The 11,441-nt window shown below is 50.2% G+C and overlaps 1 long non-coding RNA gene across 1 annotated transcript; it reads left to right on the top strand.

The window, feature by feature from the left end:
• The first annotated feature begins 4,793 nt into the window (after positions 1-4,793).
• LOC114485478 (uncharacterized) lies at positions 4,794-7,232 on the top strand. The gene is made up of 2 exons (XR_003678899.2): positions 4,794-4,964; positions 6,531-7,232. It is a non-coding gene; the product is annotated as an uncharacterized lncRNA (long non-coding RNA).
• The last annotated feature ends 4,209 nt before the right edge of the window (positions 7,233-11,441 follow it).

The following is an 11,441-nucleotide window of genomic DNA, read 5'->3' as shown; positions in this document are numbered from 1 at the left end:
ACTTTCTGTTTCCAGTGATAAGGCTTGATCTCCTAGTATGGGAGAGGGGAGCGGGAACACCTTCACAAAAGGATACCTCTGTGCTGCTTTTAGGCAGGATAGGGGAAGGGCAGAGAGTTCTTTCTGTGTTTGCTGCTTAATTGCCTGCAGCTCAGACTACTCTTATGCCTAAGTGGCAAATTTTGGGGTGGCATATTCTAATCCCCTTCACTGCCCACCCCCTTCCACCACAGGTCCATGTATGTGCCCACACTTACGACTTTAAACAAGTTAATCATGCTCCCAAAGAGCCTCCTGGAAGCTGGGATCCAACGGGCTGCATGAGAGAAGGTGACAGTGCAGTGAGTGAGGCAGCAGAGGGGCCTCCCGGGCACCAGGCCTGGGAGCTGGGCTTTGCTGCTCACTTGCTGAGAAGCCTCATTTTCCTTTTACTGAACCGCTGCCTTATCCATAAAGTAGGGGTTGCTCCCCACTGGGCTGGTGTGGGGATAAAGCGAGAGTGTGGGTGAAGGCATTCTGTAAACCGTGGGGTGTGTGGGGCGCAGCGGCCTCTCAGCCTTTCCTCCTAGTTGCCGACCTCTCTGGGAAGTTCTGTTCTGTCACTCCGCTGCCAGGGACAAGCTAGGATGGGGACAGCAGGGAAGCAAACAGCTGGCTTCACTCCAGCCAGAGCTGCTGGCCAGGGCTGGACGCACTGTCTGAAGGGCGCCCCCTGGTGTCCATCAGCGCAGATCAGTGGGCCCTGATTGGGAATGGCCTAGTAGTGATGGTTCCCCCTTCCCTGAGGTTATAACCTTCTCTTTCCCAGATGGAGCTCCAAACTGAAATGTGAAGTGGGGCTGTATCTGCTGAACAATTTCTAGTGCACCACCCTCCCGCTCTCCCTGCGTACTGGGATAGACTATGTGCAGGGGTCAATGGGGAAGTAACACCCACTGCTTGTTCTGAAGTCCAGGAAGCTCACACTTTCTGTGTCCTGCTTCTGAAATCTGTGCCTACACCAGGGTCATGAAGATATTCTCCTGATTACTTTCTAGAAGATTTTGTTTTACATTCCATGGTCTATATCTAGACTTAAAAAAAAACCAACCACTGAGAATTTGCTTAAAGATTAGACATTGGTTGCTGAGGAGTGAAATTCAGTTTGAGGCAAAAATAGGTAATAACACCTAAGCTTTGGTTTCCTTAGCTAGGAAATGAGGATAATAATTTGCCCAGGGTGGTTGTGACCTTAAATGAGATAATATATGTCAAATGCTCAGAGTAGGGGTGGGCACACAGTTAGGAAAACTCAATGTAGGCTCTGATTATTGTTTTGGGCCCTCCTAGCTGTTTTTATGGCTGTTTGGTATTCTATTGTACTTGACCGTGATGGTCATGGAAGTAATTTCTGGTTTTCCACTCTTACAATCCACGCTGCATAAATAAGCTTGTAAACAGAGGCCCTGATGAGTATTTCTGCCGGACAGATTTTTGATGATTCCTTGTGCCTCCATCCAATGTCCCTACTAAATGAAAAAGAGGAAAGGACTGTGAAGGTTTTCCCACGTTCTCACTCTGTCCCTTGGGAAAGGATGGGTGAGGAGCTGTCTGCTGAGAAGCCACTGGAGAAAGAAGACAGATCTGTAAGATTTGCCCTCAGAAGAGGGGGTGGTTAGGGTGCAGGTGTGGAATAAGAGCCATTTGCTACAAACGGTGAGAAAACAGCTTGTGGGAGCCTTTGTTCCTTCAGAGGAGTAATTGCCTTTGATGGGCTGTTAATAGGAGTCATTATGTGGTTATTAAGAAGGGAATGTGATGAGCCCAGCTCTGAATTGTTAAGTTCAGGGGGCTCCTGGTTTAATGTTGTTTTTTGCTTCTGCAAATAAGGAGTCTACTTGCCTGGAATCCTCTAGAATCAGGGGTTTTGACCTTTGAACCCAGCAGGTTGGGCCGATGCCTGAAGGTGCCAGTTACCTCCCGGGGCAGCTAATGGGAGGGCAGCGGTGGGGAAAGAAAAGGAAAGGAAGAGGTGAGAAGGGAGGTAGGAAGAGACATCGAGAGAGGGATGGAATGATGGAGGGAGATAGGAAGAGAGAAGGCAAGGGAGAGAAGGGGGGAGGGACCAGAACAGAGGGACAGTGAGCAGAGAGGGGGCAGGGGGAGGGGGCAGGGGGGGAGAGAAGGAAAATGGAAAGAACAGTAGCCCACAGGGTAAATTCTAGAGCCTGAATTCTGACCCATCACCTGGGAATGCCTTCTGAATGCTGATTCCCAGGCCCACCCGGCCTTGCCGATTTAATTTCTGTATTTAATAAGGTCCCTGGCGATGACTCTGCACGTTCAAGTTTGAGAAGCACTGATTTGGAGCTCACCAGGGGGACTTCAAATGACCTAACAGGCCGGGGGCTTGGAGTGGGCTATGTCAGGGCCCAGGGGACTCTCCGAGGAGGAGCAAGCTGGCTTTGATCTTGCTGAAAGCTATGTCAGATGGAGCAAAGTGCTCAGGAGAGAAGTAAAGCAGAAGGGAGTTTGGAGAGGGCTGGGGGCGGTGGTGCGGGGGGACTTTGGGTGTCACCGAGGTGACATCTGCAGCAAGACCTAAAGGAGCTGAGGGAGCCTGGGGGACCTGGAGAGGCCGCCGCTCTTACAGGGCAGACTCTGTTCTGAGTTCTTCGCTGTGTTAGCTCATTTAACCCTGACACGCCCACCCCCTGGGGTGTTTGGCCACACTGAATTCAGAGCCAGGAGAGACTTGAGCAGTTCTGGCCCGTTACCCACCAAGCACGAGTGTGAGTCTCTGTTGCAGATGGAAACAGCCATCTCCGCCCCCTCCTGGCTCTCTCTGTGACGCTTTCCAGCCATCACCTGCGTTGTCAGGGCATCTGCCTGACACCCAGTCCTGGAAAGTCTGGCTTTCTTCCTGAAGCCGGAGACCCTTACACTTCACCTAAGAGGGTGGCTGAAAATGCAGTTGGTTGGCCTGGGTCGAGGGGCCAGTGGCAGGACAGCTAAAGCCTCCTGCACAGCCCCTCCTTTCATGAGCCGTGGCCAGGAGGGTGACCCGCTCAGGGTACCTTAGAGACCGGTCGGGGTGGGTGAGGCATGCTGATCCCTGGTCCCACAGCCAGAGCCTAAACCATCCAGGGATTCTGGCCAATTGGGGCCCAGAGCGAGCACAGCGGTCCTGTGGGGATTTGTGATGCCAGGTCACAGGAGTGGCTGAGGAAGAGCAAAGGCAAATGGAGCTGGGGACTCAGGATCGCGGCACCAGGTCCTAGTTCCAGCCAATGCCACTGACTAGCTCTGTGGCCCTGGGCAAGTCACGTTACCTCTCTGGGCCTCAGATTGCTTGTATGTAAAATGGAGAGAATAAAGAGAGTACCTACTTATAGGGTTGTTTGGCGCATAAATGGTATCAGCTGTCAATCATAAAAGTCAGTAGGAATGCATTTTATCTGTATCATCGCGCTCTTATTACCTCTCTGACTTCCTCTATGTTTGGTTCAGGGACTGTTCCCTGCCTGTGGAGGAGTCAGGGTTGCATGAGGAATAACCTCACCCAAGTTTGAGGAGTTTGTAGTCGCCTTCAGGGCCAGGAGGAGGTGACTGGTCTCCTCTGCAATTTACAAAGCTCCCAAGTGCCTGCCTGGCCAGACTTTTCCATTGGCTGCCCCTGGTGGTGTTTGGAAATGGGTGGCAGGTGTTGGGGGTCTTTTGAGAAGCACCGTGTCAAGCCCAGAAGGGAATCTTTACTTCCTTCCCACCTTCCACTTCGGGGCTACGTCAGCATGTGCAGTCAATGGTCAGTGGGAACTGACCCCTGGACACAGAGTCCCAAACAGCTTTAAATACGTTCAAGATGTCATCTTAGACCCGAGCTTGGACCTGGGGATGGTTCGGAGCCTCTGCCACCTGTCGGGGGTTTCTCGGGCCTCCACGGTCCAACTGGTACAGGCACAATCAGACTCCTCCTTGTGGTGCCCTTGGCCTTCCAGGACCTGGGCCGGCCTGGCCCTCAGACCTCCCTATCCTGGCCTCAGGGGCCCTCCCTTCCCCCAGCTCACTGCAGCAGCCCCCGAGGCCAGAGTGTACTGTCCGTGTCTCCAAACATTTGGGAGAGCTGGTCTTCCTGCCCTGCAAGCCAGCTCCACTCCCTTGCCCTCCTGGCCGACCACTACTGAGTCCACCGTGGGCCCCACGACTCTCAGGCACTTCTTCCTGCCCTGTCCCTGCCCTAGTGGGCATCTGCCGTCAACTTACTTCCCTCCTCTGAGAGGCTGTGGGCTCCTTGCTGGTTCAGCATCCCTTCTTTCCAGAATATACACGATATCCTCCTTCTCCAAAAGCCAAAGGGCTCCCTCCAATTGTTTTCTAGAATTAAGTCTTTCTCGTTACAGTTTCTGCTTCTGCTTTCCACCAAAATGTCAAGGAGTTCTTCTTTCCACCAGTGAATGGGGAGGAGAGAGGAAATAAAATCTGGTGTTTGTTTTGCACGACTAGCAAGAAGCCAAGCTTTATCAGGCCAACCGTATCAAAACGAAAAGATCTGGCTGAAATGCTTTCTCTTTCCGCCCTTTTCCTTCTCCCCTCCCCATCCTCCCAGGGCTGTTCCACCCCAGACTGAGTGAATCAGAATTTCTGGGGAGGGGGTGGGACCAGGCCTAGGTGTTTTTTTTTTTAAAGGTGTCCCAGGTGATTCTAATGGCAGCCAGGGCTGAGAACCAGTGCTTCAGGGTAAATATCATTAGGACTAGAAATCCCAAAGGCCAGAGACATGGAAGGGAAATAGCAGTAGCTACAGTGCTATAACTGGAACATGGCATGTCTCTTTTTCCTTTTTCTTATTGTCCTTCACAGTGGCTCCTATTTCAAGCCCTAACCTCAGAGGCACAAGTTGGCTGCAGCAACTCCAGGCTTCACATTCCCTCAGCTTCAAGTCCTCAGGAGAAAATGTCCCACTCATGGCCTACTGCATCTCATTGGTGCTTACCCTCTCTCTCTCTTTCTGGTTGGCTTGTCCCTGGTTGTTTTCATTCTCCAAATAAGCTTTCTCCAGCAGGTGGACCGGTGCAATTTCAGTTTTGGGGGTGTGTGTGGATATTTATAATGGGGAACTTGTGAGGGGCTTTGGGAGCACAGAGTGAGTTTACCTGCTGGCAGAGGGGTCAGTACCCTAATAGTTAAGGGGAGGCCTAGAGGAGAGAGGGTTCCCAGCAGAGGAACTAGAATGATTTGTATTAAGAAATATAGTCTTCCTCCTATTCCTGGCCCTCCTGAAACCCTTGGAATTTCTTAAGTGGTAAGAGGATAAAGGTGTCTCTTGTTATTTATAACACGCCCCTTTCAACCACAGCTGAGTTTATGTTAATGAGGGGCCTTTTGGAAAGCCCCTAAGGATGGGGGGGTCTGGTTGCCAGGGGAACCAACCAGAGGGCTGGTTGATCAGAGGGTTGGAATTGAGTCCCTCCGCCACCCCACACCCCCTTCTCCTGGGAGAGAAGAGGGGGCTGGAGTTTGAATCAGTTAACCAGTGGCCATTGACTTAATCAGCCATGCCTATGTAATGAAGCCTCCATAAAACTCCTAAATGACCACGTTCCGAGAACTTCGAGGTAGGTGAACAAGAACACAGCATATGCCGGAGGGTGGCACACCCCAGACTCCCCCGGGACAGAAGCTCCTGTGCTCAGGACCCTTCTGGACCTCACCCTGTGAATCTCTTTATCTGGTTGTTCATTTGTATCCTTTGTAACAAACCAAGAGTCTGGCAAGTAAACTGTTTTCCTGAGTTCAGTGAGCCACTCTAGCATGGGAACCTCCTGTTTACAGCTGGTCTGTGAGAAGCACATGTGGCACCCTGGACTTGCAAGTGGTTTCTGAAGTGGGGGCAGTCCTATGGGACTGAGCCCTTAACCTGTGGGATCTGAGGCCACGTCCAGGTAGACAGTGTCAGAATCGAGTTAAATCGTAGGACACCCAGCTGGTGTTGCAGGATCGCTTGGAGTGGGAAACCACCCCCGACATTGTCAGAAGTGTCCCAAGCGTCCTTTGAGTAGAGGAGTGAGAGTAGGCAGAACACAGGGGTGTCTCCTATGCAGGAGGTAATACAGGTACGTGACTTAGAAAGGTAAACGGTTTTTTTGTTTTGTTTTGTTTTGTTTTGTTTTTGCGGTACGCGGGCCTCTCACTGTTGTGGCCTCTCCCGTTGCGGAGCACAGGCTCCGGACGCGCAGGCTCAGCGGCCATGGCTCACGGGCCCAGCCGCTCCGCGGCATGTGGGATCTTCCCGGACCGGGGCACGAACCCGCGTCCCCTGCATCGGCCGGCGGACTCTCAACCACTGCGCCACCAGGGAAGCCCCAAACGGTTTTAAAAGTTAAACGTTAAAGAGTGCCCTATGAAGCTTCTACTGTAAAAACTGCAAACTCTGTTCCCCACCCCCATCCTGCTGCTCAGTGGGAACGGCTTTTCTGTTCTAGAAATGTCTTCTGGTTTCTACTTCCATATTTCATTGTTCATGCTGTTCTTTCTTGATTTTTCCATTTTAGATACTGATGACTTCCTACTCTGGAAGATGGGGTTTTAGCATTCTTACGCCTCCCCTGACCTGGTGGGCTGAATACTGCACCCCCCCCAAATGTCCCTGCCCTAACCCCCCAAGCCTGTGAATGTTACCTTATATGGCAAAAGAGACTTAGCAGATGTGATTAAAGTTAAGAACCTGGAAATGAGATTATCCTGGATTATCTGGGCGGGCTCGATCAATCACGAGTCCTTAAAAGTGAAAGGCAGTAGAGCAGGTCGGAGACGTGACAAGGGAAGATGAGGCAGGAGAAGGTGGAAGCCCCGTTGCTGGCTGTGAAGGTGGACGAAGGGGGCCACGGGTCGAGGAATGTGGGTGCCTCCAGAAGACGACCAGCCCTCCGCTGACGGCCAGCAAGGAAATGGGAACTTCAGTCCTCCCCACGGCAGGAAACCGAATTCTGCCAACAACCTCAGTGGGCAAGGCGATGGATTCTCCCTGGAGCCCCCGGAAGGCATGCAGCTCTGCCCACACCTTGACTTTCGCCCAGCGAGACCCACGTCTGACTTAGGACCCACAAGTGTTAAGATAAGAAATTTCTGGGGAATACCCTGATTAGGGCTCTGCGCTTTTACTGCTGAGGGTGCGGATTCAGTCCCTGGTCGGGGAACTAAGATCCCACAAGGTGCTCAGCGCGGCCAAAAAAAAAAAAAAAAAAGATAATAAATTTGTTGCCTCAAGACACCAACTTTGTTCAGCAAATAGCAGCAATAGAAAACACACCTCTCACTCTGACACATATACTTCCTCATGCCCTTCTGATATATTAATAACTGTAATTCAAATTTCAGTGTTTATATAAGATGAAACATTGTTCCCAGCCAATCCATGTAGTGTACCAGAATTACATTTGTCTCTCTCTTTTTTGTTTTTCCTGGAGTTAATAATTGCCTGTTTTGTTCAATTTCCTGTATATTTATGAATTCAGACCTAAATATTTGGTAACGCTATCCATCAGGTGCTTAGTTGTGAAAAACAGATCACACTCTAGCTGAAAAATTTGTTACAGGATGCTCACTAGCTCCAGAATCTCCAGGGTCAGGCCTGGAGACATCACATCAGGGACAGTGCTCAGACCACAGGGCTGGAGGTCAGAGATGCCAGTCTTCCCCTACTGTCCCTGAAGGTTAGATGCCTTCCCCTCCACTTGCTCTTGAAAAGCAGGTGTCTGTCATTGACATCTTCTTACATTGTTTTCCCCAGAAAAGAAATCTCACATGGATCCACTGATTGGCAGGGCTTAGGTCACATGTCTCCACCCTAGCTGCAAGGGAGGCTGGGAAAGCTCCAAGTTCAGCTGGGTTAGCTGCTTCTAGATCTGCTGCATCCTGGAATCTCCCCACAACCTCTTTCTGGATATTTTCCTTGCCTTTCTTCTGTGCTGGACCCTCTGCTTCCTCATTTTAGTGGAGCATCTCCAGTTGGATGCTCTGATTGAATGAGTGGGCTTGTCAACTGCAGACTTCATTTTTTCAGTGTTTTTCATTTCAGTGGTTTTCAATTTTTGCAGCACATTAGAATCACCTGGGGAGCTTTTACAACTAGGCTGCCTGACCCCTCCCTAACTAATTAAATTAATTTCTGGAGGGTGGGGCTCTGGGATTGGTGTGTTTTTAAGGCTCCCCAGGTAATTCTAATTGCAGGTAATCTTGAGAACCCTGTTGTAGGGTGATTTCATTCAGCTGTCTTGAGAAACAGTAATAGCAGAAATATAAGTAGATTCTGTAAGCTTGTAATCATGCATGTCAAACACTGTATACTATGTCCCCCTCTACAACAGAAATGGTGGGAAATAATGTAGAGTAGGTGCAGGAAGTTGTGTTTTCTCTGACAGAAGTTAACTCTAAATTAAGTCTCCCTGAAAGAAAAGCAGGGAAAACATTTTTGCCTGTCTATCATTTGTCCTTGGAGGACACAAAACAACCGTGTCAGCACCCGGAGCTCTTTTCTTTTGAGCTGGTCAGACTCCCCCATGAAGAATTTTCCATTCTCCTGCCCTTTTTGTGCTAGCATCCTGAGATCTGAGTCGGGGAAGAAGAAGGTGGATCTCGATGTCTGATATGTAAGCTTGGACTTAATTTCCTGTTTTCGGCACGGGTCCTCTCTCCCCAGAGGTCCTTGGTGTCCCCCGGGGTAGAGATCCTGTTTTACTTTCTCCAGAGAATCAGCTTCTAGTCTTCCACTGGGGCAGATGGGGCATTTGGTCAACCACGAGGAGTGGGAGAGGTGATCAGCGTCTACTTGCTCCTTAGCTAGACGCTCAGCTCATCATCTTCTCAACCCCACTTCCGCCCCTACTGCCCCTGCTGCCCGGGGCTGCTGCTGCCTGGGTGGGGCTCTTCCGTGTGAATTAGGCTGAGGCCCGGCGTGCTCCTTGACCCTCTCAGTTCTTCTCTCTCAGTTACAGCTTATCCGTCTGCTTCCCATCTTCCAAAATTTTCTTCCTGCTGTTTCTCATTCTTTTTGTTCCTGTGTGCTTATTCCTTTAAAGACTCCCTTTACTACAGTTTTAATGGGGTGGGGGGGGAGGAATCACAGGTGAATGTGTCCCATTTATCATCTTTTATCAGACGTTTTCACCGTCACCACAATAAGAATTTACTGTATCACTTTGTGTGGACAGGGGAGTTATTTTAACTTTAGGGAATGGCTAGTTTAATTATTGCAACGTTAACTGTTCAGGTGTAATTTATTTTCCATGAGGCAGATATCACTGTGAACAAAATGACCTTCTGGAACCTTCTGGGGTGATGGGCTGTGTGAGAGGAAAGGCTCTGTGTTGAACACTGATGGGACAAACTATAAAAAAAAATTTTTTTTCATTGCTTTGGTTCTTCTTTGCTGTGCGTGGCTTTCTCTAGTTGCGGTGAGCGGGGGCTACTCTTCGTTGCGGTGGGCGGGCTTCTCATTGCGGTGGCTTCTCTCGTTTCGGAGCTCCGGCTCTAGGCACATGGGCTTCAGTAGTTGTGGCATGTAGGCTCAGTAGTTGTGGCTCGTGGGCTCTAGAGTGCAGGCTCAGTAGTTATGGCGCATGGGCTTAGTTGCTCCATGGCATGTGGGATCTTCCCGGACCAGGGCTCGAACCCGTGTTCCCTGCATTGGCAAGCGGATTCTTAACCACTGTGCCACCAGGAAAGCCCCAGACTGTTTTTTTTTTAAGAGACAACTTGGTTCCTGTTTTGCACAGAAACGTGGTGGAATGTACCACAGATGCCGCTGCGTGCGAGCTCGGGGACTCGGCTTTGTGTGAGTTTCCATTCACGATTGCTGCTGGAATGTGTTCTATGGAATTTCTTTCCCAAGAGCTAGACTTGTGCATTTGATTTTGTTTGGATAGAAACATTTCTGCCTTTGTTGCCAAATGCCAGGATTTGTAAAGTTGGACTCTGAGCTGTAAACTGAAATAAAAGGAGTCAGATTGCCTGGGTGTTGGATTTCCAGGGAGATGTCTTGAAAGAGGGATCCATGTCGTTCTATTTTTGACCGAGTAGTTCAGGCAGGAGTTGGAGGTGAGCGGAGGGGTTAGGGGTCCTTGGGAGAACTGTGGTCTGTGTGGCTCCTGTCTGCTAGCTGGGGAGGAGGGTAGGCACAGCTGTGGCCACGTTGAGGACCAGGTTACTTGAATAAGACCCCAGACAGCAGGTGGGGAAGGAGGCGTCTGGAAATTCGGACTCTCGGCTGCAGGCAGGTTGCCAGCCCCAGTGAACTTTTGACGAACCATTTCAATGTTTTATCCTCCCTAAGGTGGAGGCAGCTCTGGGGAGTAGAAAGAGGCCATATTACAAGGAAGGAACCCAGACCCTGCTAGTTAAGAGAGGCCCCCGCCTCCCACTAACTCTCTACAGGAGTTGGCAGACTTTTCCTGTACAGGGCCAGATAGCAAACGTCTTAGGCTTGTGGGCTGTTTGGTCTCTGTTGTATATTCTTTTTCTTTTCATTTTTTGCATCTCTTCAAAAATGCCAAACTGTTCTTAGCTTGCTGTCTTACAAAGAGGTGGAGGGCAGGATTTGGCCCATGGACTGTAGTTTGCAAAGCCCTGAATCACATCACTCTGTTTACTTCTCTCATAAAACCTCCCACAGTTGGACTTATTTTGTTTATTTTCTTTTTCCTCTGCTAGTATATGAACTCCACAAGGGCCAAGGCTGTGGTTTCTTTATTCTCTGCTCTGTCTTTAAGTCCTAGGGCAGAGCCTGGCACAGAGGGGGTACTCCAATGTTGGGTGAATGATTAAATGTACTATGAGTTCTAATTTCATCTCTGGTAACTCATCTGTAAAACAAGGATGAGACCTAGCTGGTCTCTGAGGGACCTTCCAGAGTTCAAGTTCTGAGATTCTCATTCACCAGTGAGTGGTGGGGTTAGGGGTCCTTGGGAGAACTGTGGTCTGTGTGGCTCCTGTCTGCTAGCAGGGGAGGAGGGCAGTGTGGGACTTGGGTTCACATTATAGCTGTGTGTGGACTCTCCAGCCATCTCGGCCTGCTCCTGCGTGCAGGGTAGAGGGAAAGCAGTTAGGTCCTAGGAGCTGAGGGCTGACTCTTGCCCCTCACCTGCATCCTTCCGCAACACCGGGTCTGTTCTGCCTATGATCAAAGCCGGATTTTTCTCTGAAAATGATCCTGATCCTGTCAGTCCTCTGCTGATAGTTTGCTGTTCCAGCCCTTGTCTAACAGGCATGATAGTCAAATTATGTAACAACTGGTACAAGCACAGGCGCTAACCAATCAGGGCAGATGCTGGATGCAAACAATTGGAGCTGCCATGGCAACGAGCACGGCTATTCTCTCTGCCTACTTCCTCAGCCTCCCCCCCACCCCATGATTCTCCACCTGGGCATGAGCATTCCATGTTGCCCTTCTTTGTTCATGCTTTTTC

The sequence above is a fragment of the Physeter macrocephalus genome, unplaced genomic scaffold (assembly GCF_002837175.3).
Source record: "Physeter macrocephalus isolate SW-GA unplaced genomic scaffold, ASM283717v5 random_931, whole genome shotgun sequence".
In the NCBI taxonomy this organism is placed as follows: domain Eukaryota; kingdom Metazoa; phylum Chordata; class Mammalia; order Artiodactyla; family Physeteridae; genus Physeter; species Physeter macrocephalus.
Note: the sequence above shows the minus strand (reverse complement) of the source record. Positions and strands in the feature narration are given on the sequence as shown.